The sequence below is a fragment of the Schistocerca americana genome, chromosome 6 (genome assembly GCF_021461395.2).
Source record: "Schistocerca americana isolate TAMUIC-IGC-003095 chromosome 6, iqSchAmer2.1, whole genome shotgun sequence".
Taxonomy (NCBI): domain Eukaryota; kingdom Metazoa; phylum Arthropoda; class Insecta; order Orthoptera; family Acrididae; genus Schistocerca; species Schistocerca americana.
Window position 1 is genome coordinate 371906412 of NC_060124.1, and position 22087 is coordinate 371928498.

Below are 22087 nucleotides of genomic sequence, written 5' to 3' on the forward strand. Positions count from 1 at the left end.
TAATCATTTAATCATACAGTAAAGCTGCATGCCCTTGGGAAAAATTACGGCTGAAGTTTCCCCTTGCTTTCAGCTGTTCGCAATACCAGCACAGCAAGGCCGTTTTGGTTAGTGTTACAAGGCCAGATCAGTCAATCATCCAGACTGTTGCCCCTGCAACTACTGAAAAGGCTACTGCTCCTCTTCGGTAACCACACGTTTGTCTGGCCTCTCAACAGATACGCCTCCGTTGTGGTTGTACCTACGGTATGGCTATCTGTATCGCTGAGGCACGCAAGCCTCCCCACCAACGGCAAGGTCGATGGTTCATGGAGGAAGGCAATCTGTAATATGTGGCTATAATATTCGGAAAAACAACGTGCCCGCAGGACGTTATATGCTGGACATCCGTCATGTTGGTACCACATTTCTTGTTCCGAGGGCGCTTTATCCAGAAGACGAGAAAGAATCCACGTGAGAAAGTTGGTAAATGTCCTCTCTGTTGACACAGATGATCCGCTTCTCTAAGCTCTGTGCATTTTCGCTGGACTTATAACGCATGTTCTTTACATTCACCTGTCCTGCTGTCCTGTGTTTGGGAATGCAGATTCATCGCTAAAAATAACGCCAGAGAACAAGTCCTGGCTGGTGAGGGTTTGCTGCTGTACCCCATGCGGGAGGGAGTGGACTGTGCTCCACCGTCCTGAAAAACGTAATCTGTGCAATCCATATCAAAATGTGATATCGACCACTGCTCAAGTATGTATAGTATTTAATGAAACACTTAGCTCAATGAATTATGAAGGTTTTACGCTTACATCGCTCAGAATACATAAACACTCAATGAGTTATGCTGAAGTTCATGTACACCATTTTCCAATTTTATGCTTGTTACCTTACGTGGAAGGCTACCTCGTCGCTACAAATGAGACGTGCAGCAAATGTTCCGTCCTGCATGGCTTCGAAGACTGCTGGATTCTGATTCACTGCACCTCCCAACAACCGAAATTTTGGACTTCATTTTACATACTCAGCAGGTTATATCAGTGTAACGCTGTTCATTTAGTAGTTATAGAAAGGTGTATTTGTAATCACTACATTAAATATCAGTTGTCCTGTACAATAAAACTGCCTTAATGACCATGAAGATCTGCAGGTAGGACTTGATGAGATAATCGGGCTAGGTGTTCAAACAGGAAAGACTGAATTTTACTATTCGTTTAATTATTTCTGAGTCACCTTGTCATGACACGGTAAAAGCACAGATCGTAACAATAACAAGTTTACTCATAGAAAATGTGTAATACATCATCTGAATCCTTTACTACCGAACAGAACTGCGACGACGAACATCAATCTTCCTCGCCCTAAAAAAGTGAATCTGGAGGAGAAGCTGTTGCGTCTTTCTTATATTTGAAAGAGAACAATAATGTAATAAATAGTCGTGGAAGGATCAGTAATACAGAAATTCGAAATGAAATGTTGTCTCTGCAATGGGGACTTAGAAGGAATCAACGAAACATGACCGATGATTATGGAAAATGCTTTTCCTTGAGAAGAATGGGTGACGGCCATCTAAAATCTGGTGAGAATATTTGTGGTGATCGTAGAGATGACTACAAGAGGGGAATGTCAGGATAGGAGGAGGTGGAAGATGGATAGCGAGAAGCGGAGGTAGATGTAGGACATGCGTACGATACTGATTAGGAATCTCACTGTCGTCGAACTTCTTGTAGGAGTAAATAAGTAAACAATTTTCTTCGTAATTCTTGTTCTTCCGTAACACAGTATTTCTTTACCAGCTATCGCTGAAGGAGGAGGAGGAGGAGGAGGAAGAATGAAAAATTATTTCCAGTACTGATGTCAACATTTCTATACAGATACACCACAATTTATTTTTATTTTCAGTTCAGTTACATGAATAAAATATCAAATTAAATTTTGATATAATTGCAAATACTTATATTATTACTGGAAGGAATTACTGGAAAGTATTTACCAGCTGAAAAAAAGCCCGTATGGCTTTCTTCCCCTCAATTGGCTCCGATAAAGTAAGTGAAACTAATTATCCTTGGTTTCAGGCTTCTTGAGTTTTTCTGTATGCGTCCATATCCAGCTCACAATCAGAGTGTAAGAACCAAGCATTAAATTTATAAATATAACATATATGTAACTGAAAACACGTTGAGGAATAGGAGAAACCACATATAAATCAAAATTAGAAGAACAGCCCGCAATTTAGGAACACAGTAAATCAATCAAGGTAACGAGGACACAAAAGAAACAGAAGACCTCGAAACATTGAGCAGTGGTGCTATTTGTTCCTTAGCTGCACTATATCGATCCAGTCGTAAAGCGCATCGTTCACGTCGCCTGAGAAAGCGCATTAAATGCCCTGAATAGAGACTCCACTGCCTGGTCGAACGATTTATTTAAGTCGGTTATGGGCCCAATGAATCAGAAATGCGAGTCGTTCTGCAGCTGTAACTCCAGCAACAAAGAGGATCCTGAAGCAGCTGTAACTTCGGCGATAAAGCAAACCAGAGCAACAGCCAAGACAGCTTTTATTGTGGACATAACTCTTCAAAACGATCTGGAGCCAGAAGTTTATGAAGAGCTCAAGCAACGCTCTGTTGCGAAGCACCGTCTTATGTATCGGTAAACATAAAAATCTTACAATTAAAGACGAAGGATAAAACATTAAATGTAAATGTACTAGAGTCAACTTCGGACATGTATTGTTTATTATGATCACTAACAACTGCCTACCGTGACTGAAGAGGCTTATAATTTGGTTTGACGATCGGTGACGATGAAATATCTAGTAGTAGAGAGACATAAAACGGAAGATTTGTGCAACAACTGGATGTGATCGTAAACAAGTGCCAGCTAACGGCAATCGAAAACGAGGTGATTTCACGAATTCTTCGGACCTATTACTTTCAACGACTGGTAGAAATGACGCAGCAGTGTTGAGAGATTTGGACTATATGCGTCACAGAATGGAAATACGAAACGAACAGTGGTCTTTAGAGCGTCGTCGGTGTTGAGGACATTTGAGATGGAACAGTAGCTCAGTTGCATAATAATGGCAGAATGAATCAGCAGTGCCAAAGAAGCATTTTCAGCATTCGCATATAGGGATTATAGAACTTAAATTAAAACTAAACTAAGTCCGAACACGCCTGATTCGACGATACCTGCGACAGACCGACCACCACAGACGTTGCGGTGTTGGCTGTCATACGCAGCACAACCCATGATGCGCGACGCACTCGCCAGCTTACCGACCTCTAGTAAGCCTGGTGGTGCGTCGGTCAACAGCTCGAAGGAATGCAACATTAACTGTGCTGCCTATCGACACCGCTCTCAGTTTACGCTTCTAAATTTATCAGGCACCAACGGTCACGTCTCCTAATATTTTGTACTACCCCAATTGGCTAATTTTCAGAGGAAAGAAATGTATTACTATGTGAACATACACGTACACGTCAAGTCATTTTAATGTGACCACGTCAGCGTGCAATAACTAATCGCAAATGACAGGTGACAGCACTGGCGGTGGAGGATATATAAAGCATGTCTGGGGGGGACGTGGGAAACAGTACAGTCGTTGTCGTAATTCAGAAACGGGACCGAGTGAGGTGGCGCAGTGGTTAGACATTGGACTCGCATTCGGGAGGACGACGGTTCAATCCCGCGTCCGTCCATCCTGATTTAGGTTTTCCGTGATTTCCCTAAATCGCTCCAGGCAAATGCAGGGATGGTTCCTTTCAAAGGGCACGGCCGACTTCCTTCCCCGTCCTTCCCTAATCCGATGAGACCGATGACCTCGCTGTCTGGTCTCCTTCCCCGAAACAACCAACCAACCAATCAGAAACGGAGCGATTTATCTGAAGTCCAAAAGGGCACGATCGTTGGCCTCTGGATCAAGTGCAGAAGCTCTTCCGAAACCGTTCGGTTTGTAAACTATTTGCGTGCCGCCTTGGTTAATGCTTACCATGCGCGGTAAAATGGCCCTATCCGAAACCAGCGCTGAGGCAATTGTGTAGCACCATGGGCCATAGATGACAGGGATGAACGACGGCTGCGAAGATGTGTACCAGCAAATAGACGTTCAACTGATGAGCAACTGTCCGTCCAGATGAACAAAGTGGCTACCAACAGTGTCTCCTCAACGAGTGTTCAGCGTGTGGTCCTCACAGAAGGTTCAAACGGTTCTAAGCACTAAGGCACTTAACATCTGAGGTCATCAGTCCCCTAGATTTAGAACTACTTAATCCTAACTAACCTAAGGACATCACACACATCCATGACCGAGGCAGGATTCGAACCTGCGACCGTAGTAGCAGCGCGGTTCCGAACTGAAGCACCTAGAACAGCTCGGCCACAGCAGTCGGCTTCACAAAAGGCACCTGGTTCATGCATCCATGCTGACTGCTGTTGATCGCCGGAATTTTCACGCCAATACGGCAGCCGGACGTCCACTGAGTGGCTACAAACGGCCTTTTCAGACGAATCACGTTTTGTGCTCTATCAGACAGATGACCGTTGGCGTGTATGGCGCGAAACGTCTGAAAGAAAACACTCTGCATCAATCCTCCGAAGGGTCCAGGCCAGAGAAAGCGAGCGTTATCGTCCGGTGAGCTCGTCATTCTGGAAGACACAATGGGAAACCACAAGTATTAATCTATGCTTGGGGACTACTTACACCCCTATAATCAGTCTATTCTTCCTTGGTACGATGGCATTTACCATAAGAATAATGCAACGTGTCGCACAGCCTGCAGTATATGTAGTGTTCGAAGAGCAGCAGGGCGAGTTTACCTTACTCCCCCGGACACCAAAGTCACCGGTTTGAAACCCAACCGAGAATCTATATATCCGCCTCGATCAAGCTGTTCACTGCGTGGATTCTCAAAGGAGAAAATTAGTGTAGTTAGCCAACGCACTGGAATCGCTATGGTTTCTCATGCCTGGCGGCAACTTGCAGAACCTCAATGACTTGCTTCCTGCACGTCTCGCAGTGGTCTGCCCTAAAAAAAAGTGGTTGCCGAGATTTTTGACAGGTGGTCAAATTAATGTGATTGGACAGTGTATTTGGTGGCTGCAGTGTCCTCCGCAAGGTCACAGTATACTTACAAGAAAGCCGAGACACCTACGTCTCAGGCGCAACGTTGGATAGACACCAGAGAGGGCGCACATGACAAAGAGTACATTATGCATCTATCTTACGTCACACAGTTTTCAAGTTTTCATCCATCAGATATGGATACAAGCAGACACACAGCTCGACTCAGCAGGGCAGTTCTGCAAGACAGCCGTCAGACAGTATTAGGACAGTGTCTCAGCAAAGATTAGAACTCATCTACAGTCGCCGCCAAGAAGAGCTTAAATGAACGTTATAGAAGTGATGTTAGTCATGGTTTACTGCATTTAGTGCTGTACATACTGGAGTTGTAAAACATATCAGTACAAGTGTAATTGAACTATATTGACCCACACAATCATCATACCGGAATTACGTTAAACTTCTACTAATAAGTTATTTTAAATAGTTGTCAATCTTGTGCTGCCATTTATTTTTGTCATAGCTGTTGCCTGACCCTATCTCCCCTGTCACAAAGCTGTAAGCCGGCCGCTGTGGCCGAGCAGCTCTAGCCGCTTCAGTCCGGAACCGCGCTGTTGCCACGGTCGCAGGTTCGAATCCTGCATGGATGTGTGTGATGTCCTTAAGTTAGTTAGGTTTAAGTAGTTGTAAGTCTAGGGGACTGATGACCTCAGATGTTAAGTGCCATAGTGCTTAGAGCCATTTGAACCATTTGAACAAAGATGTACAGTTTCTGTATGTAAACACGCCACCTCGTAACAGGGACGACGAGAATCGTTCAGTAAGTAAGCAACATCTTTTTTCTCGGCCAATTGAGGTTGAAAAATTTTCTGAACTTGTTGTGGGACATCGTGGAATATTTCCGCTCCAGTCTCTATAGTTTCACGCATTTCCGATAGATGGCGGCGCTATATGTAGCTTTCAAAATGACGTCTGTAACAGAGGTGTGTTCCAAGCGTTGAGCTCCTTTTGGCGAAAAAAGCAGAACATCACAGATATTGATACGCAGTGAATAAAAGCACGGTGCGTCGTTGGGAGAGGCGTCTGTCACCATCGCAACGAGGACGCGCAGTTAGTCCGTTCTCCCGCGTTCCGGTCGGCCACACACAGCTGTGACCCCCGCAGCGTTTGATCCTGCGGACACTCTGATGCGAGGTTATCGACGTTTCACAATTAAACACCTCGCTGCACAACTGGATGTCGTTGCTGGTAATGTTGATGCACTCGTCCATCAGTTGAGGTACTCACAAGTGTGTGCCCGAGTGATTCATCGGTGGTTAATGGAACACCCTAAGAGCAACGAAGGACCTTAGGAGCGAAATTGGCTGCGGGTTACGAAGATGATCGTGACAATTTTTGTCACAAACGTTGATATATGGATTCATTACTTCGAACCGGAAACCAAACAGCGTATCCATGGACTGGCGTCATACCACGTCTCCTCCGAAGAAAAAGTTCAAAGCTGCACCCTCAGCCTGTAAATTAATGGCGACGGTCTCCTGAGGCTCTGAAGGAGTTATTCTGTTTGTCCTCCACGATTTTGCAGTGATTAACTCTGAAGAGTTTTCTGCTACCCCCAATGAAATTGAAGAAACGACTTCAGCGTGTTCGTAACCACAAGAATGCAAACGAACTTGCCCTTCTGCATGACAACGCAAGGCCTTACACAAGTCTGCGCGCCCGATAGGAGCTCACAGAATTTCACTGGACTGTTCTTCTTCATCCACCCTACACCTCGGATCTCGCGCCTGCCGACTTCCGTTAGTTTGACCCAATGAAAGATGCACTCCACGGGAAGCTGCACGTGGAGGTTATTGATACGGCAAAAGGAGGCCACTGATACAGTGAAATGTTGTTTCCGACGTCGACCACCAGAGTAGTACCAGGCGATCATACAGCGCCTCCCAGTAGCCGGCCGCTGTGGCCGAACGGTTCTAGGCGCTTCAGTCCGGAACTGCGTTGCTGCTACGGTCGCAGGTTCGAATCGTGCCTCGGGCATGGATGTGCGTGATGTCCTTAGGTTAGTTAGGTTTAAGTAGTTGTAATTCTAGGGGACTGATGACCTCAGATGTTAAGTCCCATAGTGCTCACAGCCATTTAAACCATTTGAGCATCCCAGTAAGGTAGCACAAGGAAGCCGCACTGAATGGAGATTATGTTGAGAAACAGATTTTTATAGCCAGACGAGTGCAGAATAGTACGATGCATTGATACCTTAAAGAAACCAAAATGCTTCCAGAAAAAAAAAAAAATCATTACTTACTGAATGCCCCTCGCACTTAAGTGGTAGGGTATTCTCTTCCTGCCACATTTACAGGTTTACGGCAAGTGCGAATGCAACACTAGGGTTAAACATTTCTTCCCTAGACGTGAATTTACAATTTACTTCGACACTAAGTTTGGTACCGTGTGGGCTGTCAAGAACTGTTACAAAAGTTACCGAAATGAGAGCTCACGCCAGCGAGAGAATTCCTTTTACTGAGTTGCTGCCATACGGATAGCGTAGGAAATGCGGATTTTTTTTAGTATCTCCCGCTTAGACACGCGATTCTGAGTTATTCTCAGAATTGAGGAAAGATCTAAAACAAGGTCGTTACGGAAAAGAGGCGCATAAGCTGTTTCTTGTCTGTTGTAATTGAAGTACGCATCTGAGACACATCTCCAGTTGTTTAGTGTGGCACAGCACACAATAGAGACGTCACATGGGCTATCCTCAAGTTTTTCCTTTCCTCTATTTATCATTGTGATGGATAATATACCCTCCACAGTCTTCTTCCACGTTTACATTCATTTCTGTTTTGTATTCTTGAACATTTGATAGTGTTTTAGCAGTCTTCTACCCATAGAGGCTACCATTGACCACCCAAGAAGTATGCCATTCTCAGTTAAGATCATACTTTAACAAGGAGAAACGGCACCATTTCGCGACACAGGGTGGCGTTGTCCTTCCCTGGGGTTGTCCTAGCAGAGAAGATACGCAGTATTTTCTTTTTCAATCTGCAAGCCTCCTTCAGAAAAAGGCTGCAAGACTTTAAGTTTGTTTCCTCGCCCAGCCCTGACATGTTAGACAAAAAAATCTGGTCACTAAATAAGCACCTAAAAGCCTCCTCTTAGTTCATGAAAATAGTGTTCCCAAAGAGGATTCCAATTTAAAATTGCAATAAGCCTCCTATATGAATTTTTGACTTGCAAAGTGATCTTATTAAAAGTACGACTGCAAAATAATATTAAGTGTATGTCCTGGTTCATGCAACCAGCGATAGAAGTGTCTAAAGTAAATGTAGGAATGATGAAATACTAACTTCCCTGATGATTAACGTATGAATAATATATACAAAAGGGTCGATCACAGCATGCGTTGAACCGTAGCAGACAACACAACACCACAGACAGTGGGCCGTGGCGGGACCGGCGCCAGTAGTATCTTTGACATCAGTACGGTCGATTTCCCAGTACAGTGGTTTGTCTTGGGGCTTGGTCCGGCTCGGGATATAAGCGAGTGCCGACCGCGAGTAAACAGGAAAAAAGGGGCAACGCTTTAAGAACGGAACGCGGTGGTTTAAGATCAAAACTCAATATAAATGGTATAACGGCGTGTTTATAGCATGTAGTCTCTTCTGATTAACAGCTATAAGTGTTTCCTTAAGCAACTTATAATCATTTTAGCATGATTTTATTTCACTGTACGCCAATACAGCCATAACAAATTATAAGTAGGTCCATGGACTTGCCATCATTATAGGACTAATAACCGTAAGATTCCATAATAGCAGATACCAGTAAAAGATTCAGTCTTCGTTTCTACGGACACGCCTAGTTACGAGTTAATTGGTGTAGAAACGTAGTTCATCTGCTGATTTGAACGAGCGAGCGCAGGACTACCTTCGTGATGTACGCGCCGCGGCCTGTCTTTCTCGTAGGCCTCGGGGCGGCGGTTATGACGTGGCTGTACTGGAGTTGACGGGAGCTGGCCGGTGCTGTGCAATCTCCAGCAACCTCGTAAGTTGTGGATGTGCCTGCTTCCTTGGAGGTACACGCTGTTATGGTCTTGTGAAGTGATGGTCTGACACCTTCGCAGAATCGCCCCAGCTAATTTCTAAGAGCTCTTAGTTATCTGTGATTGTGATCGCTCTTGGTACAGTAAGACTTTGCAAGACGTGTGATGTTATGTCGGTTCGATTTCATTTGATGCCTCTTACTAAGCGTGTGCTCTGCTCCCGCATAATATTGATGTATTTGCAGAATGTTAGTTCATTAGCTATTATTAGCAAGTGTTTAATTTGCTTACGGTACCGGTTAATCCATGTCAATATGTCCTCTGCCAGCAAACTGAGTTTTTATTTCTACAGGTTACCGTGTTGAGCTTGCAGGCCCACTTAAGGTGGCCAGTATGTGTCATTAAGCTCTAGTGAGTGTCGGTTCTCGTGTGTCAATTAATTTCCCACTCTTAGCGTCTGTTTATCAGGTACTGCTTCACTTAAAGGACATGCGAGTGAAATTAGTTGTGTTTAGCTTTGATTTTATAGTGTTAATTTACAGGTCAATCTTGAATGTCAAAGCTAATAAAAGTGTTTTTGGCCTCCTGTTGTCGGGTGTGGACTATGTTTCCGTGAGCTGAGGCAGCGGGCAACAGAAGTTCAGAGCTTCTCTTTAGATTACAAGTTTGGCTTACGGGCGGTGGACTTTGCCTGAGCTCGTGTGTTCCTCTTCGGTAGCTTTTGCTGGGTTCACATTTCGGTGGCCCACTCTATGTGGGGTTGCAAATGGAGCCACGTCTTGGTTCGAAGTTAAGTATAACTTCCCTCAGTTGGTTCCACTGTTCGTGGTTAAATTTCGGCTTTACAAGCTTTGGCCTTACTTCTATTGTTACACATTTATGATTGTACAAAGTTGTAACGTTCTATGCCCTAAAAGCCCATCTTACAAGCCAATGGGCATTTGAATAATTTCGTCGTTCGGGCCGCAAGGTTCTCTAGTCTAGTAATATGCAAGATTGCCCAAGTTAAGTTTTAATAAATATGTTCTAAGTATTCGCGTTAAAATTGCCGCTGTGTGTACAATGTTATTTTGCATGTAATGTTAAAGTTTTGGAATTGAAAGGGTCTTAAATAACGTGTCTCAACTAGAGTTATGAACAAATTCAGCCCTAGTGGCTTCTGTCAATTTTATATGAGATCGTTGCTAATGGTTTATTAGTTTATTAATGATTTTATGCAATGAGAGAGTTTCTTAAATATTTTGCCAGAATGGCGATTCCCAATATTTATGGGAGATCGTTGGCTAATGATTTATAAGCTTGCTTATGATTTTATGAAATGAGTGCTTCGTAAATAATCTTGTCTGAGTGACGTCTGTCAATTTTTATGTGAGATTGTTTTTGGTAGTTAATAAACACATTGGAATTGCAAATGTTCACTTTATTGGGTCAGCCCTTCCACTCCCTTTAGATTTAAAGGTTAAGCAAAGCAGGTGTCACGTAAAATCGTCTCGGACAGGATGCAGAATTCCTAAACAAGCACGATGTTGTAGTCTTTGGGTGTCTTTAATTACAATGCAGTATCAATTACTAAGCCCTAATGGGTGTACTATAGAAGGATCTATTCCATTTGGACTCCACTCCGACCTTGAGATGTACTTGGAACTGCATCATTTAACGTCAATGTGGGTGTTTTTCGATGAAGAATCTCTAGAATTTCACAGTTTGTCGCCCCTTTTATGGATTCGTATCAGTAAATATTCAGTGGGTAAAAAGGCTTATTTAGATCCGTAATAAGTACGAGCTAGTGGCACTTGGCGTAAGGTAAACATCAACTGTAAGCTAGGGTTGAGCCATCATGTTTATTGAAGAGGTTCACACTTATTTTATACACATCAAAAAAAGTTTTGCAACACCCCGGTTCCCAGAACTCCTGAAGACAGACGTTTATTTTGGATTTTTTACCTAGACACACTCCCTTTGACTGTTCAGAGATGTCAAAGATGTAAACAACCATGCATGAGCAGCGCCTGTTAGACGGTGGGGGTCCGACAGCCGGCCAGTTCCAGTCATTTCACCAGGAAGGAGGGCACGGCTTGTGTCGTGTGTAGTTCAACCATTCCTAGACGGTCAATACCGCGGTTCGATCACGTCCGCAATGTTACTTTGTGCCAGGAAGGGCTCTCAACAAGGGAAGTGTCCGAGCGTCTCGGAGTGAACCAAAGCGATGTTATTCGGACACGGAGGAGATACAGAGAGACAGGAACTCTCAATGACATGCCTTGCTCAGGCCGCCCAAGGGCTAATACTGCAGTGGATGACCGCTACCTACGGATTATGGCTCGGAGGAATCCTGACAGCAACGCCACCACGTTGAGTAATGCTTTTCGTGCAGCCACAGGACATCGTGCTACGACTCAAAATGTGCGCAATAGGCTGCATGAAGCGCAAATTCACTCCCGACGTCCATGGCGAAGTCCATTTTTGCAACCACGACACAATGCAGCGCGGTACACATGGGCCCAACAACATGCCGAATGGACCGTGCAGGATTGGCATCACGTTATCTTCACCGATGAGTCTCGCATATGCCTTCAACCAGACAATCGTCGGAGACGGTTTGGAGGCAGCCCGGTCACGCTGAACCCCTTAGACACACTGTCCATCAAGTGCAGCAAGGTGGAGGTTTCCTGCAGTTGTGGAGTGGCATTATGTGGGGCCGACGTGCGCCGGGTGGTCATGGAAGGCGCCGTAACGGCTCTGCGATACATGAATGCTGTGGTGTCACCGCCAGACACCACACTTGCTAGGTGGTAGCTTTAAATCGGCCGCGGTCCATTAGTACATGTCGGACCCGCGTGTCGCCACTGTGTGATCGCAGACCGAGCGCCACCACAAGGCAGGTCTCGAGATACGGACTAGCAGTCGCCCCAGTTGTACGGACGACGTAGCTAGCGACTACACTGACGAAGCCTCGCTCATTTACAGAGCAGATAGTTAGAATAGCCTTCAGCTAAGTCAATGGCTACGACCTAGCAAGGCGCCATTAGTAACATTGCATGTATCTATGGAGTCTCACTTATATCGTCAATAGCGATGTACCGAGGATGGATTAAAGTTAAGTATTCCAGAAGCTACGTACTTTTCTTTATAGCATTCATTACGTATCCTGTTACAGACCTATCTCTTGCCTGCGTTAACTAAACGCGTGCCTTTCGGCTACTTCCGTGGCGTGGCTGTCTTGCTACGCCACAACAGTTGGCGACGACGATTAAAACGATTTTCTTCTTTATCCTTACTTGATTTACTTGTGTCATGGCTTCGCCACACTCTCCAGATGTACTGTCCGAATTTTATCGCTTGCAGAATCAGCAGACGCAGGCGTTATTGGATGCCCTTGGACAGCTCGTCCAGGGTCAATGTGCACTGCAAAACGATGCGGCCGCCGCCGCTTCATCGCTACCGCAGCCACAACATGGAGTTGCACCCCCATTTCGTCCCTATGAACCAGCTAAGGAAACATGGACGGGGTGGTCACGCCAGTTTGGATTTCATCTCGCCGCCTACAGAATTCAAGGTAACGAGCGGCAGCCTCATTTACTGGCGTGTGTAGGGGTGCAAACGTACCGTGTGATAGTGAAATTATTTCCCCGACGCGACGTAGCAACTCTGTCCTATGACGAAATTTTGTTTGCTTTAGATGCCTATTTCAAGGAAACAGCTAATGTAGTTGCAAAAAGGTATACTTTCTTTCGTACAAAACGTACGGCCGGTCAAACTAATAGGGAGTGGGTTGCAACATTGCAAGGCCTTACAGGGGATTGTGCTTTTGAGTGTGAATGTGGACTCCCTTATTCAGATACTATGGTACGTGATGCAATAGCACAGAACGTTTCTGATGTTCGCATACGGGAACAGATTTTGAAACTAGTCAATCCCTCCCTTCAACAAGTGATAGACGTATTGGATAGACAAGACACGCTTGACTTTGCTCAGGAATCATTTGCAACTTCGCCAGCCGTGTGTAACATTAACCGGCCCGCCGGGCGCGCTGCACGGACCGGTAACCTGCCCTCGCGCACGTCCACGCAGCTGCCGTCATGCTCTAAACCAGGTGTGCCGCGCCAGCATACAAATGCAGTGAAATCATGTCCGCAGTGTGCAACTAGACATTCGCATGACAATTGCCCGTCACGCCAAGCTATTTGTTTTTACTGTAATAAAAAAGGACATGTTCAAAGTGTTTGCCAGAAGAAGCTCAGATCAGACACTCTTAATCATTCCCGGCCCTTTGCTTCGCGCCGGAATCGGACCAAGGACACTCAGGCTCGTGGACCTTCACCCATGGACATTCATGTCGTTAATTCCACTTCGTCCAGTGCCACTCTTTCTAACAGTGACTGTGTTCGTCCCACAACAAGTGTGCGTCGACGTCGCCGGAAATCACGTCAATTAGCAAGTGATGCTGTACCTGTATCAGTTCAAATTGCACGAGACAGTCGCTCTTGTCATCAACAGGACAATAAACTTTTTGTAGATTTGGACTTTAATGGCAAGGTCATACCATTCCAGCTCGATACCGGAGCTGCAGTTTCATTGCTCAATCATGGCACGTACAAACAACTGGGCAAACCTCCGTTGCGTGCTGCAAATGTTCAGTTAAATAGTTATTCAGGTCAGAATATCCCTGTGTTAGGACAGTGCACTCTTCTTGCAACATACAAGGGACAAACAAAACTTGTATCATTTTACGTTCTTCGTTCTTCTACTGCAGTGAACTTGTTTGGTTTAGATTTATTTCAGTTGTTTAACATGTCTATAGTAAATCAGGTCCTATCTGTGAACCAGACTGTGCCTTCAGACAGTGTTTCTCGTCTGTGTGAAGAATTTGCAGACATTTTTGCACCGGGCTTAGGTTGCGCTAAACACTATGAAGCACATTTGGAACTGAAAGTCAACGCGCAACCGAAATTTTTCAGAGCGTGCAATGTTCCTCACGCATTGCGTGATGAGGTCGCAAGAACATTACACGATTTAGAATCACAAGGTGTGAGTGAATGTGCGCAATGCCTCTTCCATTTCAGCTCTGCTTCATCGCTTACGCCGTACAGGTGTTCCGTTCGTCTGGACGACAGACTGCGACCGCGCTTTTCGCCAGTTGAAATCGGCGTTACTTTCAAATACTTGCCTTACGCCATTCGATCCCCAGAAACCCCTTTTGTTGATGGTAGATGCATCGGATTTCGGGATCGGTGCTGTGCTTGCGCACAAAGATGGGTCGCATGATCGCCCTATTGCCTTTGCGTCCAAATTGCTCTCGTCTGCGCAAAGAAATTATTCACAGATAGAGAAAGAAGCTTTGGCTCTCGTGTTTGGTGTTACTAAGTTCCATGATTTCTTGTATGGTCGTCACTTTACCGTCATCACAGACCACAAACCTTTGGCATCGCTTTTTCATCCGAACAAGCCTGTACCTCCACGTACAGCGCAGAAATTCATTCGCTGGTCTATTTTCCTCTCGCAGTACCGCTACGATATCTTGTATCGGTCCACTGCTAAGCACGGAAACGCCGATGCGTTGTCCCGTTTGCCTGTTGCTGATGATAGAGCATTCGATTCTTCCGAACTTACTTGCATGCTCCTTGATTCGGAAACCGATGAAGTGGTCGAATCGTTCCGATTGATTTTCGTCTTGTAGCTACAGCAACAGCTGCTGACCCGGTCCTTGCTACCGTTTTGCGTTTTGTTGCTACGCAATGGCCTTTGTCAAAGTCTCGGATCGAGGATCCATTGGTTCGCCGATTTTTTGCTCACAAGGAGAGACTTTTTGTTCGACGTGGTGTTTTGTTGTTGCGTTCTGACAATGATCAGCCCCGTGTCGTGAGCCCACGTTCATTACAGTCCTCTGTTTTACGGCTTCTTCACCAAGGACATTGGGGTATAGTGCGAACGAAACAATTTGCTCGTCAGCACTGTACTTGGCTCGGAATCGATGCTGCGATTACGAATATGTGTTCTTCTTGCATGGCGTGTGCCGAACAACAATCCGCACCGCCGCGGAAAGTCTTTGGATGGCCAAAAGCCACTTCCCCTTGGCAACGCTTGCACATCGATTTTGCTGGTCCATTCTGGAATACTCGATGGTTGGTTCTGGTAGATGCCTTCAGTAATTTTCCTTTTGTTGTCCGGATGTCTTCCACGACGTCAACTGCCACCATCCAAGCGTTGTCTGCTACCTTTTGCATTGAAGGTCTTCCACACACTATTGTTTCCGACAATGGCCCACAATTCATGTCCGCAGAATTTCAATCATTCTGCCAGGCCAATGGTATTCAACATCTGACATCCGCGCCGTTTTCGCCTCAGTCAAACGGTGCCGCTGACCGATTGGTCCGGACTTTCAAGCCACAGATGTTGAAAGAGTCGCATTCTCGGGAGGACGCGTTGTTGCTCTTTTTGTCATCGTATCGCTCTCAGCCCCGAGATGGTCGCTCGCCGGCTGAGTTGCTCCACAGTCGTCCTCATCGCCCCTTGATGTCTTTGCTGCACCCGCCGCATCAGGTTCCTGTGCAGCGGCGGACTTCTGCTTTTGCTCCAGGCGACGTTGTATTCTATCGCAACTATCGAGGTTCACGACGTTGGCTCGCAGGGCGCATTCTTCGCTGCCTCGGCCGCGCGATGTATTTGGTTTTGGGGGCCTCTGGTGAAGTGCGTCGGCATCTCAATCAGCTGCGCCTCTGTCGTCGCACGGGTTCTGCCGCTCCCCGTCTGCTTTCAGCGACGGTGCCGTCCGGTCAGCGCCCTGGGGACCCATCTACTGGCTCGCCTCATCCCCAGGTGTTACCGACGATGCCTTCCATTTTGCCCCATGGCGACGCGCCGCCGCCGCCTCCGCCGCCGCTGCCTGTTCTCCCGCCGGCGCCGCCCGCAGTGGACGCCTCGCTGCAGCCGCCAAGCGCCACCCTGGGTCACGCGCCGCCGATCGCTTCCCGTGACCAGCTGTCCTCCGCCATGGAACTCTTGCCCGCTCCGAACCACATGGCGTCTTCGCGCGTCTGGTACCCCGACGCAATGGAGGTCGACCCTTCGGCCCCTCCTGTCTCTTTACGGGCGCATACACCGCATGTTGACGTGCACCCTGGACTAGGTTTTCAGGCGTTTCCTAGCTCCCCTCGGACCGAATGGCCGGGTGCGGGTGGCACAGCCTCGCCTGTTGTTAGGCTCCCCACCTCATCGCATACGTCAACATGGGGTCCTCCCCACGGCGGGCGGAAGCCTTATAACACGACCGTTCGCCGATTTGCGGGGGAGGAATGTGGTGTCACCGCCAGACACCACACTTGCTAGGTGGTAGCTTTAAATCGGCCGCGGTCCATTAGTACATGTCGGACCCGCGTGTCGCCACTGTGTGATCGCAGACCGAGCGCCACCACAAGGCAGGTCTCGAGATACGGACTAGCACTCGCCCCAGTTGTACGGACGACGTAGCTAGCGACTACACTGACGAAGCCTCGCTCATTTGCAGAGCAGATAGTTAGAATAGCCTTCAGCTAAGTCAATGGCTACGACCTAGCAAGGCGCCATTAGCAACATTGCATGTATCTATGGAGTCTCACTTATTTCGTCAATAGCGATGTACCAAGGATGGATTAAAGTTAAGTATTCCAGAAGCTACGTACTTTTCTTTATAGCATTCATTACGTATCCTGTTACAGACCTATCTCTTGCCTGCGTGAACTAAACGCGTGCCTTTCGGCTACTTCCGTGGCGTGGCTGTCTTGCTACGCCACAACAAATGCCATCCTCCAACCGATAGTGCAACCACATTGGCAGCATCCTGGAGAGGCATTCGTCTTCATGAACGACAGTTCGGGCCCCCAGCGTGCACATCTTGTGAATGACTTCCTACACGATAACAACATCGCTCGACTAGAGTGGCCAGCATGTTCTCCAGACATGAATCCAATCGAACATGCCTGGGATAGATTGAAAAGAGCTGTTTATGGACGACGTGACCCACCAGCCACTCTGAGGGATCTACGCCAAATCGCCGTTGAGGAGTGGGGCAATCTGGACCCACAGTGCCTTCATGAATTTGTGGATAGTATGCCACGACGAATACAGGCGAGCATCAGTGCAAGAGGACGTGCTACTGGGTACCAGCGTGTACAGCGATCTTGACCATCACCTCAGGTCTCGCTGTATGTTGGTGTAACATGCAATGTGTAGTTTTCATGAGCAATAAAAAGGGCGCAAATGATGTTTATGTTGATCTCTATTCCAATTATCTGTACAGGTTTCGGAACTCTCGGAACTGAACTGATGCAAAACTTTTTTTTTTTTTTATGTCTGTAGAATAACTCTTGTACCGGAGATATTCTATTTTTGATTACATATGAAATTCTGATCACCAACTCTTAGGCTTTATTCAGTGATGGCCAGAGGATACTCTTGGCTCCACTGTGCCTTTCCCTGAGGAAGTCCTCAAGACTTGTTTACCAAATAAATTTACGGCGTAAACTCTGTATTGTCGACAGTTGAGCAAGTGAGATAGTTGAGCTGCGACATTAACTGTCTGTCAGACCTCTCTGAGGGCCACTCAAATTGTGCAAGTTACAGTATGTGGCCAAATGATAAACAAGTTCAGAATGTCTAGGACTATGGCTGGGGAACTAGCCACGTAAGAAATCAGGAATACAATTCAGTAAGTTTAGCTTCTGAGCGCTATCGCTTTGATTTTTATGGGTGAGTTGAAAGAGGAGTGGGTGGAAGTGAAAGACAACAAACTGTTACTCTTTAAGACAATGACTCGGACTTGGCCTGCATCGCTCCAGATATTCAGACGGAATATGACACCTCGTCCAACGGTGCGCACCTTCTTTTCTGGCGAGAATAGCCTATAATAGTTTAATTTGTATTGCTTATAGCATACAGAGCAGAGTTCGAAATATTTTACGTGTTTTATATTTAATAAGCAAGCAGAAGTTGGAGATCAGCCCACCGTTTCAGCAGAAAATGATTCATATGAAATGGGACTTCTAAAATTTTTATTAATGTTCATTTTGCACCCTTTATTATAAGATCTTAGTTGTTTCTGTGTTTTCACGGTTTAGATTACTCTGTGTGTGATCAGCCAGACGTGCTTTCTTGGGCCACATCATTAACTTTTACTCTATTCCCATATCGATGATTTAGTAAATACTTACAACAAAGAGCATGTTAACAGTTTTTATTTTGTTATAGATAGAATATGAGAATGAATGTGAATCTGTTAATGTATAGGATGTATTAAAAAGAATGACATGACGTATTACGAAATAGGTGCCGTGTCGGATACAAAATGTGTATTGACTGGAGGGTCATGGACGAGAGTTTTAGACAATCGCCGCTAGTTGCTAGTCTGTGCGTGTGTTCAGTCAGTCTGTAGCAATGTGGCGTCGGCTCAACGGAAGGAGTTTTGTGTACTATGGTTTAGCAGCAATGAAACAGTGGGTCAGTGATTACAGTCCAGAGTGAGATTCGCCGGCGTTTTGGCATTCAGCTGCCTTTGTTGAACACCATTCATCTCCGCTATCGTCAGTCTGAAAAGAAAGGATGTGTGCAAAAGTCGACCATGCAATTCAAATGAAACGGTGTAAAGAATTCGGCATACATTTGTGCAACGCCTGCGGTGTGTACTAGCCGCGTGAGCAGCAAACTTGCAATTTTTCATTTGAATGTCGGACCGTGTTATTGGGACGTTTGGTCTACAAGTCGTACAGACTAAAATTAGTGCTAGTTCTTCGGGTTGGTGACGAAATGAAATGGTGTTACATCAGCAGTGCTCTGCTGGAGGACATGGCGAACGATATATTTTAATCTCGATTAGATTTCAGTGACGAAGCTACACTTCTTGTTAGCAGTAAAGCAAACAATTTCAGAAACCTCATGCAACTGTCCAGCATGCAAGAGATTCGCCTAAAATTGACGTTCCTTTTTTGCCACTTCTGGCGGAAAAGTTAAAGTACTATTTTTTTTTTTTTTTTCAGAGGAATACGCTACGACTGGAAAGAGTTTTCTTCGAATGCTGGAGATTAAACTTTTCTCACAAGGACGGCTTAACTGGCATAACATTGCATGACAATTCCTGAGCGACACGTTACCTGAAAGCTGGATAGGGCGCACCAGACCCTAAGTCACTGCTCTTTGTTTTTGGCCCCCAAGATCTCCAGACGTGTCCCTATACGATTCTTTCTTGTGGTGATGTGTGAAGGAAAATGTTTTGATCCCCCATTTACCTCGTGGCACAGATGAAGAATAGAATAAGAGCATCTGTCAATATAGATATCTTATACAGAGTTAATGACTAATTACCTATCTTCAAGACACTGTCTGAGCTGCTGCTAGTGGACACAGAGATAATCTGTAATAACATACCAAAAACTTAAAGATTTTTGTGCATATTTTGTAATGTATCTCTGTTTTCTAACGTATTTTCATAAATAAATGTTTTTAAATCAGGTCATTCTTTTTACACACCCTGTATTTTACGCTTCTAAATCACATCCATATCGAGCTATTTGCTAAGATCTTTGTCTACCGAACTCCTGAAACCTATGAAAAAACGCTCAATTCGTTTTTTTCGGATCTTTTGTATTGTATGCAAGTAAAGCAATTATGTTCATCCAGTACGATTATTTCTGGCTATGAGGCCATCGAAATTACAAAATCATCGAACATGAGATCCGACTGAGGAGAATTATAACAGGAATATACCTACTGAGTAACTCTTCGTACCAAGTTACTTAGTGGCAGTGAAATACAGATAAGGGAAAATTAAAGATAGACTGAAAGAGATGAAGTAGGAAGGAGCGTCACTGGCGTTCGTAGCTTGAATGCCTGTCCTGCACTTGGTATCGTCTAGTGGCTCGGTAATTTGCTTGGTGTATGCCGCGAAATTAGTTATGACAGAAGAATGAGATTGTGGGAAGACTTTGAGACGTTACATATTAACTCCAATCGCCCCACCTGAGTAGGTAAAGTCGGTAACAAATCTAACATGACACCATGATCTTCCGCTGGGGTTACACCACCGAAAATAACGTCACCATGTTTCTAGCAGAAGTGAGCAAACAGACGGAGAGACAAGCCTTGAGGGATTCCTTAAATGTCCACGATTTATAAATTTGACTTTCCAAAAATGTAGATTTCTTACATGACAGCTACGTCTCTCACAGAAGTTTCTGCAACTGCAGCAGAGTTAATAGCTGGAATCAGAATTGATTTACGATTCTAAATCATAGATCATCATAACATAATAAAAAGTATGTATTACATTGAGTGGTTGTAGGCCCCATTCATTTCAAATTTGCCTTGTTGTATTTAATAAAGCTCCAATATGCGGAAAAATAGATCTTTTTCTCTTACTTTTCTCCAGAATTTTATTTAGTCTCGGTTAAGAGGAAATGACGTTCCAGTGACAGTTGTCTAAAAATAAAGAGACATTATTTTCTATTATTATCTCCCTAGCACTGCGACGTATATCCAGTGAAAGAAGTAAAATAAACAGTGAAAATGATTTCGGATATCGTCATCAAGCACTAAAGACAAAGCTATCGTTCTCTCTCTCTTGCCATCAATGCCATTTGGTTGTAGTCCTTTTTTGGTTGTAGTCACTACACTACACCACAGTGATAACTGTAAAATGGACTTTCTGGGCCTGACATGAGTTTTTCTCAGAATTTTTTTTGTTGGTGGTTTATATGATGTAGTTATGTCAAATTATGCGTCCAATTAATTTACTTTCACATCTCTGTATCACATTAATCAATGCCGCTTTTGTCTTCAGAGCCTTTCTAACATTTGTTCATAGGATTTCCTTTCAGTTTAGTGCGCATCTCCATTGCTTTTAATTTATTTCTCTACTTGTTTCCCCAGAGCCTACCTTTCACAACCATAGCTTAAAGCACTCCAATTAATTGATCAGTCTCTTCGTTGTATATTATGGTGGTTGTTAATAAATTACTCTTATTTCTGAAGGCTTCGTTATTCCCCATGATAGTATTCCCGAAGGACACTAAACGTTCGTCCAAGTTGTAACCTGGCAACTCCCAGAAGCCGAACCGCCTGTGTCAATAATCAGTAGACTGCCAGCAAAGAGTAAATATTGAGCGAGTTGCGGCATATGAGGCAGCTATTGCAAAACGGAATGACCGAGGCCCAAGTCTTCAAGCGAAGCAGAAAGGCATTATGGAAGAGGAAGCCTAGGGACAAAGCAACAGTATTTGTTCAGGTGCTGAACCAGTAGAAAAGAGACTCTGAAAGATGAAGCTGCGAAAGTAAGAAGTCACTCCCAGAGCTGACAACGAGGTAAATCCGGGATATGTGATGTCCCCTTACCTTCACTGCAAGAGAGCGCACAGGAAGCGCCGACATACAGTGACGGAAAGAAATCGCAACACCAAGACGGTGTTATACGATATTAACCAAACTTTTTAGGCGTGTTTCTATACCTGAAGATAACGTCTATTCAAATATCGCAACGGTCGCATAAGAGTGGCGCTAGTTGCGCAAATCAGGTTTGCTTTAAATACACGCTGTAACAGTTGTGAGTCTTAGTTACCTTTGAGATTAAACGTGGTGAATTGATGTTAATTGAGAAAGCACTCAACTATGTTTTAAGTAGGTCATGTAATTGGGCTTCAAGGAGCTGAATGTTTCTTCTGTGATATTGCAGAAAGGCTAGGCAGGAATGTAGCCACTTCACATGATTGCTTCTAACGGTGGTCACGAGAATGTATGGTCGCAAGAAGACCGGGCTCCAGACGGCCAAGTGTCACTACCGTGTGGGAAGACCATGGTGTTCGGCGAACGGCTCTGGGACATCATACGGAATCTGCTGCAGCAATCTGAGCACCACGTTGACACAACAAACTGTTAGAAATTTTTTATTTCAAGGGCAGCTCCGAACTAGACGCCGTGTAGTGTGCATTCCGCTGACCCCAAAACACCACCATTTGTTACTTCAGTGGCGTCAAGCGAGA